Source organism: Mustela putorius, unplaced genomic scaffold, assembly GCF_011764305.1.
Source record: "Mustela putorius furo isolate JIRA1106 unplaced genomic scaffold, ASM1176430v1.1 tig00003858_pilon_pilon_pilon, whole genome shotgun sequence".
Lineage (NCBI taxonomy): Eukaryota > Metazoa > Chordata > Mammalia > Carnivora > Mustelidae > Mustela > Mustela putorius.
Genome location: NW_025422010.1, coordinates 13,063,522 through 13,075,738, shown reverse-complemented (window position 1 = coordinate 13,075,738; position 12,217 = coordinate 13,063,522). Strand labels below are relative to the sequence as shown.

At 39.1% G+C, this 12,217-nt stretch overlaps 1 pseudogene; it reads right to left on the bottom strand.

The window, feature by feature from the left end:
• Positions 1-8,050: 8,050 nt before the first annotated feature.
• Positions 8,051-8,139, bottom strand: LOC123387686 (annotated as a pseudogene).
• Between the last annotated feature and the right edge of the window lie 4,078 nt (positions 8,140-12,217).

Here is a 12,217-nt window from a genome sequence, read left to right as displayed (position 1 = left end):
TAGGGGAGAGTCAGCTTCTCCCTCTCCCTCTGACCTTCCTCCATGCTTGTGCTCTCTCTCTCTCTCTTTCCCCATCTCAAATAAATAAATAAATAAAAACATAAAAAAGAAAGAAAGAAAGAAAAAGAAAAAAGAAGGCGAGAAAGGAAGAACATGCTTTGGTTTATACAATAAGCTTCAATGAAGTGATTCAGGCTTTTTGGAAACCAATTGCATTTCCAGTTGTGCTCCATGCTTTAACCAGCAAAAGAAAGTATAGCCATATTCTTCTACATACCAATTGTATCTCCTCAGGGCTGGAGAGACAATGTGATTACCCCCTGACACTGCATGCTCAGGTCTGCAAAGTCTGCATAAGAGGAGAGGCCAGAAGTGATTTCACCACCCAATAGAATCATTGAGTTTGAGCATAATGTCTGCATATATGGTCCTTCTAAATAATATTCATTGCACAAATTTTCATTAGAATATTTCCCTAAGTCAGTGTTTCAACACTTCTCTCCTTGATTGCTCAAAGATGACTGACAGCACTTCATACTCTTATTTGTAAGTTTTTATCCTGCCATCAATGATATTTATCAGGTGAATAGTCATCAATGCATTCGGAGTAGTGAAGTGCTTCTGTATAATTCCTTCATCCACCAAGGGTCTCCATTCCTCCCCGATGTCAGCTGAAGATTATTCCCCTTCACAGTATTTTCATAGGAAGTTAGAAACATGAGACAGAGATTTGTTTTCTCTTCATTGACCCCAAACTTCTGGCTTATACCTTGCAAACTATCTAAAGATAGGCAGAGAAATTGACCTATTTATCTCAGGATTTTAGTGCTGTACCTGGTACATACTGTGTTCTTAATAAATGAAATGTTCTACAGAACGGAACTGGGTCTTCTGTCTCCAAATGGGGGAGACACATCTTGGGAATCCTACAATGAGTCTTATCCTTGGCATTCCCACCCCCTTGAGAGTAGATGGAATCTGTGACCTGCTTCTAAACAACAAAATATGGCAAAATTAATAGAATGTCACTCATGTGATTGTGCTACTCATATGGCAAAACAAAGGGATTTTCAGATGTACTTAAGGCCCCGGTCAGTTTGTTTTGGGTTAATCACAGGAAAGGCTGCCTTGGGTAGGCCTGATCTAATAGATGGAGCCCTTTAAAAGAAAGTTTAGGTCTTCCCTAAGCTCAGAGACTTGAAGCAACAGAGACTCAGTCTCTCCACTGGCCCTGAAAAAAGCAAACCATCGTGAGTTTGGGAGGGTAGCTTGCCTCAGATGAGATCACAGCTCAACCAACCCCTCGATCACAGGTTTGTGAGACCTTGAGTAGAGGACACAGTGAAACTGTACCCAGACTCCTAACCCATGGAGACTATGAGATAATAAATGGCTGCCTGAAGTACATCTTTAAGTAGTTGTAGAAAACTAATATGCTAAACGTAAATAAAATGACCCTTTATGGTTATTCCTGGTGTTCTTTGCAAATCTCAACTATTTGTGCTCCAGATTCTCCTTGTTATAATTTTGTAAAGTTTTATTTGTCCTTGGTATTTTACTTCATTTTTATTATTATACATCTGATTTTAAAATGTGTGCTCACTGGGGACTCTCTGACTCACTAGGTGGGGTGGATTCTTTAGGTCCCATGCCCCTTTCTTTCCTGCTAAAGTCAAAACCAGTAATACAAGCAAACTTTAACCCTTGAAAGCTACACTTGTCAGGTTTTTTTCTACCTCTACAACCTTGTGGTATAGAATCAAGGAGTTTTTTTCTTCGAAACTTTGTAAAATTTATCACATATCGTTGTGAAGACAAACCAAAGTAGAGCATTAGAATGCCCCCATCACTGACTATATAACAATTTATAAAGCTCCCTTGCAAACATAATTAAGGCCTCTAGATTAACTCATCAGGCAGGAGGTATTTTGTTTCTGTTCCTGGAGAGGTCCTTGATTTACAGATGAAGGAACTAAAGCCCTTAGGAGTTAAGGATGTTTCCCAAGGTAATAACAGACATAGATGAACCCAAGACAGTCAACCCCAAACACCTTTTAATAATCCCTCACAGACCCTAGCAAGTGTTTCTTACACCATTTTGTTCAAAGTCAAAATCTACCCTCTAGTTACCTACACTGGCATCTGATAATGTAGAATCTGAAATACCTCCTCAGATCCCAAGGATCTCTGGGAGGTGGAAACCAGCACTATGCATTTTGAACAAACTGCTGAAGCTAATTTCACTTCCTAAAGATGGGGACTCGCTGCTTTAGGATGACATGGCCATGTCCCCTCAAGTTTCCTTTAGCCTTCTAATTCACAAATAAATTCTTTCTTTGAATCAAAATTATGCCCAGAGTAGCCATTTCTTAGTTGTCTCCTCTATCCCCTGAGACATGTAGCTGTCAGGAAGTTGGGCCAGTAACAAGGTTATCTATGGCTATGGTAACTTTTGACACATGCCCAGGTGATGAAAGCACTCTAACACTCAACTATCACCTCCAGAACAATACAAGAGTCCATATAAGAAGTGCATCTCCCATTGTTCTTGCTTAGGAACATGGCAGTGCAGTAAAAAATATTCTTCTAGGGGCGCCTGGGTGGCTCAGTGAGTTAAAGCCTCTGCCTTCGGCTCAGGTCATGATCCCAGGGCCCTGGGATCGAGCCGCACATCGGGCTCTCTGCTCAGGAGGAAGCCTGCTTCCTCCTCTCTCTCTGCCTGCCTCTCTGCCTACTTGTGATCTCTGTCTGTCAAATAAATAAATAAAGTCTTTAAAAAATATAGGACATTGGGGAGGGTATGTGATTTGGTGAGTGCTGTGAAGTGTGTAAACCTGGTGATTCACAGACCTGTACCCCTGGGGATAAAAATATATGTTTATAAAAATAAAAAAATTAAAAAAAAAAAATATATATATATATATTCCTCTAGGGAGGGTTTGGGAAAAGAGTTGGAGGAAACTAATGCCAAAGTACACATGCATCTCTTAGACATTACTCGGTAAGAATAACTACACCACACAGGGATGATAGAAGACATTCATCACCTCATTTCAGTGAATAGTAAATGGAATCCAGAGTCAAAGGCAGGGATTCAGTGTCAGCTGCTATTTACCAACCAATCATTTTTCTTCTCACAACCTTACTTTCTCTGTCTTTAAAATATTGAGAACTGGTGTTTGCCCTGTTTACCTCATAGGGTTGCTGAGAGGACAAACTAAAATAAAATGAAATAATATGAGTCTCAAAGTGCTATATAAACATAAAACAGTACCTACATGTGAAAAGGAACATGTACAGTTGACCCTTGAACAAGAAGATTAAGGGTTTCTGAGCCCCCACAGAGTTGAAAATCCACATGTAACTTCTGACTCCCCCAAAACTTAACTAATAATAGCCTATTGTCGGCCCTTCCAATAACATAAACAGTTGATTAACACATAGTTTGTATATGTATTATATACTGTTTTCTTACTATAAAGTAAGCTAGAGAAAATAAAATGTTACTAAGAAAATCATAAGGAAGAGAGAACACATTTACACTACTGTACTGTATTTACTGAAAAAAATCCATGTATCAGTGGACCTGAACAGTTCAATTTTGTGTTGTTTAACGGCCAACTGTATTTTTCCAGGGCTTTATATACAAAGCTTGGCATGGCTCAGATATAAACAAGGTACTAGAAGTCATTTCTGTTTATTGGTTGATTGAAAATATGTTCCTTTATAAGTGTGAAAAAATTACTCAGGAAGATTCTTCACTTGTGGCTAGTTCTAGAGAGTGAAATCCTAAAACAATATACCATAATCCTGAGACAGCTGCATGGAAAAAATGGGTCACAGGGGCCCAGCGCTACTCTGAGCTTGAGTAAGAATATGGCTTGAAGAGGGTAGAGGGAATGCAGTGTCTATGGGGTTGGGAAGAAAGCTCAAAGGGACAGGGAAGGGAGGGAAATAGGTAATGCTAGAATTCTAGGGAAGAGGATGCCACAGAAAGCACATTTATTTTTTCAGTCACTCACTGCACTCAACAAACATTTATGGAACAACTCCCATGTTCCAGGTGTTGAGTGAGATGCTGGGGATATTAAGATGAAAACATGGTTCCCAGCCTCAAGGAAATGTCTGGGGCAGAGACAAACTAATCCCAGATATTTAATATAGGGCATGGTAGGTGCTGGGATAGAAATAAATACAGAGTGCTATAAGCAAGAACTAGAGTTGCTTAACTCAGTTTGGGAAACAAAGAATGTTTCTCAGAAGAAATGATACCTAAGAGTAATATTGAAGGACAGGTAAGATTTATCTAGGAGGAGAATGAGGTAAGAGTGAACCAGGAATAAGAGCAAAAAGTAAAATCATAACCCAGAATGAGAGATAAAAGGGCCATTTTTGGATAATGCAGGCAGAGACCTGTATGACTAGACAGAAAGATATGTGAGAGAAGGTGGAGATCGACCAAGTTATGCCCAAATCTTATTGTAAATGACCTTATACAACATGCCAAAGAATTGAAATTTTATCCTAGAGGCTTTGGGAGCCATTGAAAAAGTCCAAGTGCGAGAGTGACATCATCAAATCTGCTACAGGGTTAATTGCTTAACTAAATTACTTAACTAAAAATTATTTGAAGATTCTGCCCACTAATAAAGGTTTATATTACACAAACTTGGGTAGTCTGTAACCCACAAAAATGTGGAAAAATGCGTTCATAGCAAGCTCAGAGGCAGAAGTTCAAAGATTTGTACAGCTCAACCATGATGAGCATCATAATTCTAATTAAAGTTACCCATTGGAAGAGCATCTGCTGCTGTCTGAACCCTCCCACCTTTAAAAGCACTAAAGGCCTTACTGTTTCAATAGTAAGGGAATAAAAATTTGTATGTTTGAGCTTACAGTAGTGTTTCTAGGTGGATGGTTTCATTGTAATACACCTAAATGTACCTCAGTGACAATGACAGATGGTACCATAGAATGGAATCTGGGGAATGGGTCATACCCTCAAGCATAATGGTGCTAAGTGGCATTATGCAGTATCTGTCAGTGGGCTACCAGTGTCCTGTAAATTTCATCTGCGATTGCTTTGAAAACAACTGTGCAAAATATTTTGAATGAGAGCTATGAAAACAAGCAAATAAATTTTCTCCAAGAGATAGCTGGAGAATACATTTGCTATAAAACAGGGATACAATAGAAAGGATTTTAGAGTTATATTTCTAGTAGACACCTTAACATTAAAAGAATTAATATTGAAAAGCCAAGGAGGCCCTTCTAGGAATTTGACCAAGTACTCACAGTGAGAAAAATTCAACTGAAGCCAAGTAGTTTTAGAATTATGATAATCTCATGTTTTCATCCACAGCCTTAACTTTTCTTCTGAGCATCTACCCTAGACATTTCCATCACACTGTGCCCCATAAACACATCAAGCTTAGACTCCAACATTGATTATATGGTCTCCCTGCATCAATTCCTTTGTATTAATTGGTTTTACCATCATCAAGACAGTAACCCAACCCAGAAACTCTGCAGTTATTCTAAAATATTTCTTCCTTTTAATATTCCAAATCTGGTCACCAGTCCTATTGATTCTAAATTCTAACAATATTTCAAATCTATTAATTACCTCTTCCTTTCTTGGGGTCCCTGTCTCAGATGAGGTTCTTAACCCTGTCACCTACAGAACTGAATGTTCTGTAGTCAACTAAGTGATCACTCTGTCCACACTCTCTCTCCCTAGTTATCTACCTCACTGCCACCAAAAATGACCTTTAAGAATGAAAATTTATTCATATCACTTTTCACTCTTAAAACCATTTAGCCACTCTCCATCACATGAGCATGGCATATAAGTAGAGTGATCATTTGTTCTTCTTTACCCATATGGCTACTGTCCTATTATAATTATAAATAAGCCCCTTTCACTATCGAAAGTGCCCCAATTTAGACAATGAATTACTAAGTAACTTTGTTAGTGATGTTTCTTCATTATCTAGCTTCCTCCCACTTCTTTTGCTATGGAAACTTTCTTTTTCTAGGGAACACATTTTTATTTTGCTATCTCTCTAGGCAACACCTTTTTATTATCCCAAATCATCTGCTTCACTAAGACTACCTGTTCTCAGACAGCTGCTCACACTGGTCTTAGAGCTTCCTTTGCCTTGGCCTGTAGTTCTATTATTGTAATGGATAACTTGCATGGCTTATGATAGGAGTAGTGAGGCAGAGACCAGGCCCCAGTTGTCTCTGCAACATTGGAACCTAATAGAGAATCAGACATACAAGTGTATCTCAGTAGATGAATCAAACTTTGATTTGGCAGCTCACAAAACTGTACTTCCTAGCCTATCAAATTGGTCACATATATCAATTTACAAAATAAATGATGAAAATATATTTTATAAATATCACCTTTATTTTTATATGTTTAACACTTAAGACTAACCTGACATCATGCAATCTATCATACCTATTAATAGCTACCAATAATAGTAAAAATAATGACAAGAATTATTCTTTAAAACAATTTTTAGGAAATATATGGCATTTTTGATGTTCAATTAAAAATCGATTCTCTTGAGAGATGATCAATCTTCATACAGGTCAGACACTGTATTTTTCCTGTATCCTATAAGGTGTCTCACACGTTGTCAACACCCCATGGAGTGTAAAACAGCAGTGATAATTAGGCTTTTATATTTGTGCTCATTATCCAGAACAAAGGGTGCACATGCTACTAAAGCACAATGACTTTTTCATTTGAATATTTACAGTCCTGACAACTTGAAAAGCATATTATGTAGTGTTAATCGAATGAAGAGTTTCACAGTCTTCTCACAAGCAAAGGATACAAATTTTAGGTACAAATTAGAACCCTTAAGCATTTGACCTTGAAAGGAGAGGGAAAAAATTCCATATAAATCAAGGTCACCTGAATATGTGAGCCAACTCACAGCACCTATTTTGTTAAAATCTTAATTTTTGTGAATATTAAGTTTTAGAAGGAGCCAGAGTAATTACACTAGTTTGTAGGATTTGAGGTTAGGTCGTCCCTAACTTAGCCTTTGCTTTCCCCTTCCCTTTCATTAGCATCCCTTGCAACCACCAAAGAGGTGATTAGATATGTTGATAGCACATATCTGGAGGGAAGGTAAGATCCTAAGACAACAGCCAGTTTTTTGGGATTTAGAAACTAAGACATGGGCCCCCTCACTGGATAGGATAAATGGGGGGGGACTATTTGGGAGAAGCTGAGAGCTTTGTATGGAAACACACGGAGCTCTTAAGGCTAAGGAGACATTTAAGGGAAGTTATCTACTGGGCAGTGGTCTGTGGAAGCTTAGGAATCAGAGTGAAGCTGGGCTTCATTATTCTTAACTGAAACCATGGAAGTTGTTACAATCCCCCAAGAGGACGAATTGAGAAGGAACAAAATCCCAGAATAGAAACCTGGGGAATGCCACATTATAGGAAGAAGAACTGGCAAAGGATACTGAGACTGGGTTGGCAAAGAGGTGGAAGGAAAATCAAAGAGAGTGTGAAATCTCAAAAGATAACAAAAAGAATTTTAAAATAGCAGATATACTTATGAATACAAATATTTCAGAGAAGTCGAATATGATAAAGACCTGGAAGTGACCATTAGGTACTGAAACAAAATAGTCATAGATGACGTTGCCAAAACTAGATTCCATGAAGATGGAGAATGGTCGTCCAATTACAGTGGCTTGAAGAATGAGTAAAAGTGAAGCAGGAAACAGTGAAGCTTCAGCAAAGCTGGACAGTAAAGGGAAAGGAATTGCCTAGGCTGCCAGCCGTTTCAACCTAGAAGCCAGATCCACGAAGGGTTTCTTTTGTTAAGATAAAAATATTGAATGTAATTAGGTGTCATGGCTAAGATTCCTTTAAAGAGGGAAATAATAACAGAATGAAGAAAGTGGATGATTAATAGACTAGATCCTAAGAAGGTGAAACTGGATGAGATCCAGCGGAAAACAGGGAAGATAAACCTTGAAGGGGGCCCGGGGCTCATTGTGTCACAGTGAGAACCAATTTGCATGTCATCCTTGCGCAGAGGCCATGCTAATCTTCTCTGTAACATTCTAGTTTCTGTGTATGTGCTGCCAAAGGGAGTGGCTCACAGTGAGAACAAAGAAGGGCGAATCAAGAATGCCAATGAAGTTAAGCACAGAGCTATAGGAAGTTGTGAGAATTCCCATTATATTGTTCTCTACCTGTTTTTTTCTTAGTACAGTAAGAGTCAAAGTTGTTTGCTGAGAATAGAGATTAGGTCATAGCTTGGTTGGTTTGAAGAAAAATTAGATTAAAAAAATAGCTTGAGCAGAGAAAGAAAAGAACCAATTAGGAAACAGGAGGATCACCAGGTAGTCCAGGGAACCTAGCCTTGGTTCGAAAGAGTGAATGTATTAATTAACAGCGGCACCAAAATGTGGGTTCTCAAGTCCCCTCCAGAGGGTCTCCTTGGGGGAGACTGAGAAATCAGGACCAACTTCAAACCAGGCATTGTAGAGCCAGTGCCATGGAAAGGGACGGAGTCCAGGGAAAAAATTGCAACTATTTCATTTGTTCCCTCTCACATCTCTACAGAAAAGCTATTCTTGCCCTTGTTTTACAGAAGGTGAAACCATCACTCATAGAGGCTTATCTTTGTTCCATCTTAGCCCATCTGCACATCTGCACGGGCTGAGTTAACAGTCAGCTAGACCTACACAATCAAGGCCACTGCTCACTCCCTACACCGTACTGCCTCTCTGGGAGCTACACACTCCTGACCCCAGCAGAAGGAAGGGGTTAAGAACTTTGTCTCACTCCCATTCTGGGACAACTCTGTTCCCTCCATTTTGTAACATAAATCCAGGTTATACACACAAGGCATTTTAGCCCCCAGAAGGAAAGCACTGTGCTAATTTAGAGGACATAAAAATGGTCTACCAAATTGCTCAGAGCAGTGTTCACACAGTGATAAGCTCATTTACGAAACAGGATTATTAAAACCCAATCTCGGTTTTTTGGTTCCAACTGGTTTTCATTTGCCTTAGCAGCAGATGCTCTATGCCGGGAAAAATGAGAAACGATCTTCAGTGGGGACAGTGGGGCGCTGTCAGGCCTTCCAGCAGAAGATGTAAACCAGAATTACACACTCTTCCAAACACAGATTTCGTTCCCTCGGCCCTTTGGTGGTGGTTTATGTCATTGCAATGAAGCTATCCTCAAAACACTGGGAAGTAGGCAAAACGGTGTTTTATGATGAGGTATGCAATTGTAGCCTAAGAATTTAAAATGTTTTAACAAGATTGTTTCAGTCCTCATTTGATGCATAGGGCCCTCAACATGAACGGTGGCAGATAGCTCCTTGCTTTTTTACTTTTGAGCTCTTGCTAAAAATCCTCAGCAGCCCTTAGAGCTTGGAGAGCTTGCCCAGCTCCAAAGCCTAATCACTTTTGAATACTGAACAATTTGGAGGAGTGGGCCCATATAAATCCAATAAACACATTAATTTTTTTAAAGGGAAATTTTCAGGGGCCCCAAATTTGGAGTGATCTTTGAAGCACCAGGAGAAATGAGACCAGAAGCTGGTGCCCTAGCTTTGTCCCGAGTGCTCCTCTTGGAGTTTCCATCTCTTGGTCTCCCTTCCTCTCTGCTGAGGAAAGACAGCTGGTCAGAGGCCCTGATGATGAACCTGGCACAACCGTCCCAAGGGCATGAAGACCCAGAAGAAAGGCAGCCCCAGACAGAGGCCAATGAGGCAATCGTGGTCAGAGCAGGCTCAAGAAATGGGAAGTACTCGATTCCACTTGGTCTCTTGCCAAATCCACAGGGAAGCCTCATTTTGTAGGAACTAAGTTACCTCTAGCTTGTCCCTGTAATAAATGTTGGATACAGAATTTATCAGCCAAATTGCTCCTAAATGCTTTTTATATCATTAAACAATAAAAGCATTCATTGAAAGTGTAGTCAAATATATATCTTATACACACACACATTATTTAAATATATATGTTTATATACATTTAATATATTTTAAATATATATTATATATAAAATATGAATATAAATATAAATATAAAAAATATATATCTTATACACACATTATTTAAATATATATATTTAATATATATAGTTTTAAAGGCTATGGGTAACTCATCCATCAATTTTATTGGAATAATCTTTAAAGTTCTTACGTTAAAAGTTTTGGGCTTGTTTTGTTTTGTTTTTTCCTTGTATAGAAACTTAGGAAACTGCTACAGTCTTTACAATGTAAGACTAAAAGAATTAGCCTCAGTTCTTGTTGGAACTTTGGACCCTGATAACATTGTTAGGGTGGGCACTATTGTTCCTGTATAGCATCTGAATATTTTACATTAAGTTCGTACAACAGGCACCATTAATGAGACCATTATGGAACATGAATGTATGAACAACTCCATCCCATATCATCAGATTTTTAAAAAGGCTCAGACTCGGGGTGCTTGGTGGTTCAGCTGATTAAGCATCTGACTCTTGATTTTGGCTCAGGTCACGATCTCAGGGTCATGGGATTGAACCCCACATCAGTCTTCCCTCTCAGCGGAGAGTCTCCTTCTCTCCCTCTCTCTCTGACCTTCTCCCTACTTGCTCTCTCCCTCAAATAAATAAATCCTTTAAAAAAAATTTTTTTCTCGGGGGCACCTGGGTGGCTCAGAGGGTTAAAGCCTCTGCTTTCAGCTCAGGGCATGGTCTCAGGGTCCTGGGATGGAGTCCCACATCAGACTCTCTGCTCAGCAGGGAGCCTGCTTCCTCCGCTCTCTCTCTCTCTGCCTGCCTCTCTGCCTACTTGTGATCTCTGTCTGTCAAATAAATAAATAAAAATCTTAAAAAAAAAATTTCTCAAACTTACTAATGTCTGTAGAGGAATCTGTGTCATCTAAGTGTTGTCTTTAAGGGATGCCTGGGTGCCTCAGTCAGTTAAGCCACGGCCTTCGGCTCAGGTCATGATCCCAGGGTCCTGGGATCTAGTCCTGCATCAGGCTCCTTGCTTGGCAGGGAGCCTGCTTCTCTCTCTGCCTCTGCCTGCTACTCTGCCTACTTGTGCTCTCTCTCTTTTTGACAAATAAATAAATAAAATCTTAAAAAAAAAAGATTCCTCTTTAATTTTTGTTCTTTTTCCACTGGTCTGTTATAACTAATTAAAATGTTTTTCATTGTTGTATTTCTAGTTGGCACATGGGATTCCATCTTAAAATGTTTGTTAGACAACAAGAAGTTCTTTGATAAGAAAACAGTATCTCCTATTAACTTACATGGCAGGGTAAGCTGACATTATGTGCAATTTAATATGATGTGATATGAGATGAGATACCCAGCACCAGCTATGAACAACTGTTCCTGAAAATCTTCATTCTGAATGCAGTCGAGACCTGATACTTGTGCACTTCAAATGTGACTAGTTCAAACTGAGATGTGGTTACAAGTATAAAATACACACCAGATTTCAAAGACTTAGAATAAAAATAAAAGGTAAAATTGCTCAATAATAATTATTATGTCAATTTCATGTTAAAATTATTAGATTTTGACTCTATTAAGTTAAATATAAGACATATTATTAATTCCGCCTCTTCCTTTTTACATATTTCATATGGCCACTAGAATATTTAAGATCACAAATGTGGCTTTCATTGTGGGCTTGCATTACACTTGTACACAAGAGGACTGCCTTATATTCAACCTGTAGTTTACAGAAAATACAGGAGAAAGAAGTTAAAGGGCACCAAGTGGAAAACGATTAGCCATATCTGAGCTGGGAGAGATACTATAGCAGACCTCCAGAGAGCATGGGTCGTAGACTACTGCTGGTCTGCATAACCATTTGTTAACAGGCTACAAAAAGACCAGGAGCTTGCACAAGAATCTACATGAACTACGTCACATCCTACACAGGCTGTGCATGGTTCAGATGACATCACTTTCATAGCGAAACTTGGCCAACAAAGAAAACTTGTCCCTTCATATTGGGAGGAGGAGAGGGCAACTATGAAAGACATTTTGGGACAACTGGGGAAATATTAGTATGTGCTGGGGCAAAAAGCAGATTAATTGTGCCTTCTCACTTCAGGCCATTCTTTTGAACTCTCTGAGGCAGGGTTTGAGAGAAAAGTCAGTGAACTTTTCCTGAGTTGGGTTCTAGACCCAAAGACGATGAACCATTTGACAAGAT